Here is a 5,686-nt window from a genome sequence, read left to right as displayed (position 1 = left end):
TTGGCCGCCGCCCCCCTAGGAGATTGTATCTCCTAGGGCCGGCTCCCCCCTAGGCTCCCTATATATAGTGGGTGAAGGAGGGCCTCTCACACCACGCCTTTGGTGCCTCCCTCTCCCTCTCCAACACATCCTCCTCCTCTATAGAGCTTGGCGAAGCCCTGCCGGAGTACTGCAGCTCCATCACCACCACGCCGTCGTGCTGCTGCTGGAGCCATCTTCCTCAACCTCTCCTTCCCCCTTGCTGGATCAAGAAGGAGGAGACGTTACGCTGACCGTACGTGTGTTGAACGCGGAGGTGCCGTCCGTTCGGCGCTAGGATCTCCGGTGATTTGGATCATGTCGAGTACGACTCCCTCATCCCCGTTCTTTGAACGCTTCCGCTCGCGATCTACAAAGGCATGTAGATGCATCCGATCACTCGTTGTTAGATGAACTCATAGATGGATCTTGGTGAAACCGTAGGAAAATTTTTGTTTTCTGCAACGTTCCCCAACAGTGGCATCATGAGCTAGGTCTATGCGTAGTTCTCTTGCACGAGTAGAACACAATTTCTTGTGGGCGTTGATGTTGTCAACTTTCTTGCCGCCACTAGTCTTATCTTGCTTCAGCGGTATTGTGGGATGAAGCGGCCCGGACCAACCTTACACGTACGCTTACGTGAGACTGGTTCCACCGACTAACATGCACAAGTTGCATAAGGTGGCTAGCGGGTGTCTGTCTCTCCCACTTTAGTTGGAGCGGATTCGATGAAAAGGGTCCTTATGAAGGGTAAATAGAAGTTGACAAATCACGTTGTGGTTTTCACGTAGGTAAGAAAATGTTCTTGCTAGAACCCTATTGCAGCCACGTAAAACTTGCAACAACAATTAGAGGACGTCTAACTTGTTTTTGCAGCAAGTGTTCTGTGATGTGATATGGCCAAAGTTGTGATGAATGATGAATGATATATATGTGATGTATGAGATGTTCATGCTATTGTAATAGGAATCACGACTTGCATGTCGATGAGTATGACAACCGGCAGGAGCCATAGGAGTTGTCTTTATTTTTTTGTATGACCTGCGTGTCATTGAGAAACGCCATGTAAATTACTTTACTTTATTGCTAAACGCGTTAGCCGTAGTAGTAGAAGTAATAGTTGGCGAGCAACTTCATGGAGACACGATGATGGAGATCATGATGATGGAGATCATGGTGTCATGCCGGTGACAAGATGATCATGGAGCCCCAAGATGGAGATCAAAGGAGCTATGTGACATTGGCCATATCATGTCACTTTTATTATTTGATTGCATGTGATGTTTATCATGTTTCTGCATCTTGTTTACTTAGAACGACGGTAGTAAATAAGATGATCCCTCATAATAATTTCAAGAAAGTGTTCCCCCTAACTGTGCACCGTTGCGACAGTTCGTTGTTTCGAAGCACCACATGATGATTGGGTGTTAGATTCCAACGTTCACATACAACGGGTGTAAGACAGATTTACACATGCAAACACTTAGGTTGACTTGACGAGCCTAGCATGTACAGACATGGCCTCGGAACACAGAAGACCGAAAGGTCGAGCATGAGTCGTATAGAAGATACGATCAACATGAAGATGTTCACCGATGTTGACTAGTCCGTCTCACGTGATGATCGGACACGGCCTAGTTAACTCGGATCATGTTATACTTAGATTACTGGAGGGATGTCTATCTAAGTGGGACTTCATTAAATAATTTGATTAGATGAACTTAATTATCATGAACTTAGTCTAAAATATTTACAATATGTCTTGTAGATCAAATGGCCAACGTAGTCCTCAACTTCAACGCGTTCCTAGAGAAAACCAAGCCGAAAGACGATGGCAGCAACTACACGGACTGGGTCCGGAACCTGAAGATCATCCTCATAGTTGCCAAGAAAGATTATGTCCTACAAGTACCGCTAGGTGACGCACCCGTCCCACAGAACCAAGACGTTATGAACGCTTGGCAGACACGTGCTGATGATTACTCCCTCGTTCAGTGCGGCATGCTTTACAGCTTAGAACCGGGGCTCCAAAAAAGTTTTGAGAGACATGGAGCATATGAGATGTTCGAAGAGCTGAAAATGGTTTTCCAAGCTCATGCCCGGAAGGTGTTGATGGTGAATAAAACCACTAAGTTCAAGAAAGGCAAGGGTAAGAAGAACTTCAAGAAGGACGGCAAGGGAGTTGCCGCGCCCGGTAAGCAAGCTGCCGGGAAGAAGCCAAAGAATGGACCCAAGCCCTAGACTGAGTGCTTTTATTGCAAGGGAAGTGGTCACTGGAAGCGGAACTGCCCCAAATACTTAGCGGACAAGAAGGCCGGCAAAACGAAAGGTATATGTGATATACATGTAATTGATGTGTACCTTACTAGTATTCGTAGTAGCTCCTGGGTATTTGATACCGGTGCGGTTTCTCACATTTGTAACTCAAAACAGGAGCTGCGGAATAAGCGGAGACTGGCGAAGGACGAGGTGACGATGCGCGTCGGGAATGGTTCCAAGGTCAATGTGATCGCCGTCGGCACGCTACCTCTACATTTACCTACGGGATTAGTTTTGAACCTCAATAATTGTTATTTAGTGCCAAGTTTGAGCATGAACATTGTATCAGGATCTCGTTTAATTCGAGATGGCTACTCATTTAAATCCGAGAATAATGGTTGTTCTATTTATATGAGAGATATGTTTTATGGTCATGCTCCGATGGTGAATGGTTTATTCTTAATGAATCTCGAGCGTAATGCTACACATGTTCATAGTGTGAGTACCAAAAGATGTAAGATTGATAATGATAGTCCCACATACTTGTGGCACTGCCGCCTTGGTCACATAGGTGTTAAACGCATGAAGAAGCTCCATGCTGATGGACTTTTAGAGTCTCTTGATTACGAATCATTTGACATGTGCGAACCATGCCTCATGGGTAAAATGACCAAGACTCCGTTCTCAGGAACAATGGAGCGAGCAACCAACTTATTGGAAATCATACATACTGATGTGTGCGGTCCAATGAGTGTTGAGGCTCGCGGTGGCTATCGTTATGTTCTCACCCTCACGGATGACTTGAGTAGATATGGGTATGTCTACTTAATGAAACACAAGTCTGAGACCTTTGAAAGTTCAAAGAATTTCAGAGTGAGGTTGAGAATCAACGTGACAGGAAAATCAAGTTCCTGCGATCAGATCGTGGAGGAGAATACTTGAGTCACGAGTTTGGCACACACTTAAGAAAATGTGGAATAGTTTCACAACTCACGCCGCCTGGAACACCTCAGCGTAATGGTGTGTCCGAACGTCGTAATCGCACTCTATTAGATATGGTGCGATCTATGATGTCTCTTACCGATTTACCGCTATCTTTTTGGGGCTATGCTTTAGAGACTGCCGCATTCACTTTAAATAGGGCTCCATCGAAATCCGTTGAGACGACACCGTATGAATTATGGTTTGGAAAGAAACCTAAGCTGTCGTTTCTAAAAGTTTGGGGATGCGATGCTTATGTCAAGAAACTTCAACCTGAAAAGCTCGAACCCAAATCGGAAAAATGCGTCTTCATAGGATACCCTAAAGAAACTATTGGGTATACCTTCTACCTCAGATCCGAAGGCAAGATCTTTGTTGCCAAGAATGGGTACTTTCTAGAGAAAGAGTTTCTCTCGAAAGAAGTAAGTGGGAGGAAAGTAGAACTTGATGAAGTATTACCTCTTGAACCGGAAAATGGCGCAACTCAAGAAAATGTTCCTGAGGTGCCTGCACCGACTAGAGAGGAAGTTAATGATGATGATCAAGATACTTCTGATCAAGCTCCTACTGAAATTCGAAGGTCCACAAGGACACGTTCCGCACCAGAGTGGTACGGCAACCCTGTCTTGGAAATCATGTTGTTAGACAACGATGAACCTTCGAACTATAAAGAAGCAATGGTGGGCCCGGATTCCGACAAATGTCTAGAAGCCATGAAATCCGAGATAGGATCCATGTATGAAAACGAAGTATGGACTTTGACTGACTTGCCCGTTGAGCGGCGAGCCATACAAAATAAATGGATCTTTAAGAAGAAGACAGACGCGGATGGTAATGTGACCATCTATAAAGCTCGCCTTGTCGCTAAGGGTTATCGACAAGTTCAAGGGGTTGACTACGATGAGACTTTCTCACCGGTAGCGAAGCTAAAGTCCGTCCGAATCATGTTAGCAATTGCCGCATTCTATGATTATGAGATATGGCAAATGGACGTCAAAATGGCATTCCTTAATGGTTTCCTTAAGGAAGAATTGTATATGATACAGCCGGAAGGTTTTGTCGATCCTAAGAATGCTGACAAGGTGTGCAAGCTCCAACACTCGATTTATGGGCTGGTGCAAGCATCTCGGAGTTGAAACATTCACTTTGATGAGATGATCAAAGCGTTTGGGTTTACGCAGACTTATGGAGAAGCCTGTGTTTACAAGAAAGTGAGTGGGAGCTCTGTAGCATTTCTCATATTATAAGTAGATGACATACTTTTGATGGGAAATGATATAGAACTCTTGGACAGCATTAAGGCCTACTTGAATAAGAGTTTTTCAATGAAGAACCTTGGAGAAGCTGCTTATATATTAGGCATCAAGATCTATAGAGACAGATCAAGACGCCTCATAGGTCTTTCACAAAGCACATACCTTGATAAGATATTGAAGAAGTTCAATATGGATCAGTCTAAGAAGGGGTTCTTGCCTGTGTTGCAAGGTGTGAAATTGAGCTCAGCTCAATGTCCGACCACGACAGAAGATATAGAAGAGATGAGTGTCATCCCCTATGGCTCAGCCATAGGTTCTATTATGTATGCCATGATGTGTACCAGACCTGATGTAAACCTTGCCGTAAGTTTGGTAGGAAGGTACCATAGTAATCCCGGCAAGGAACACTGGACAGCGGTCAAGAATATCCTGAAGTACCTGAAAAGGACTAAGGAAATGTTTCTCGTCTATGGAGGTGACGAAGAGCTCGTCGTAAAGGGTTACGTCGACGCTAGCTTCGACACAGATCTGGATGACTCAAAGTCACAAACCGGATACGTGTATATTTTGAATGGTGGGGCAGTAAGCTGGTGCAGTTGCAAGCAGAGCGTCGTGGCGGGATCTACATGTGAAGCGGAATACATGGCAGCCTCAGAGGCAGCACATGAAGCAATTTGGGTGAAGGAGTTCAGCACCGACCTAGGAGTCATACCCAATGCATCGGGGCCAATCAAACTCTTCTGTGACAACACTGGAGCTATTGCACTTGCCAAGGAGCCCAGGTTTCACAAGAAGACCAGGCACATCAAGCATCGCTTCAACTCCATTCGTGAAAATGTTCAAAATGGAGACATAGATATTTGTAAAGTACATACGGACCTGAATGTAGCAGATCCGTTGACTAAACCTCTCCCTAGAGCAAAACATGATCAACACTAGAATTCCATGGGTGTTCGATTCATCACAATGTAACTAGATTATTAACTCTAGTGCAAGTGGGAGACTGTTGGAAATATGCCCTAGAGGCAATAATAAAAGCATTATTATTATATTTCCTTGTTTATGATAATTGTCTTTATTCATGCTATAATTGTGTTATCCGGAAATCGTAATACATGTGTGAATAATAGACACCAACATGTCCTTAGTAAGCCTCTAGTTGACTAGCTCGT

This window comes from Triticum dicoccoides, chromosome 5A, assembly GCF_002162155.2.
Source record: "Triticum dicoccoides isolate Atlit2015 ecotype Zavitan chromosome 5A, WEW_v2.0, whole genome shotgun sequence".
Lineage (NCBI taxonomy): Eukaryota > Viridiplantae > Streptophyta > Magnoliopsida > Poales > Poaceae > Triticum > Triticum dicoccoides.
The sequence above is the reverse complement of the archived record's forward strand: the minus strand, read 5'-3'. Positions refer to the sequence as shown.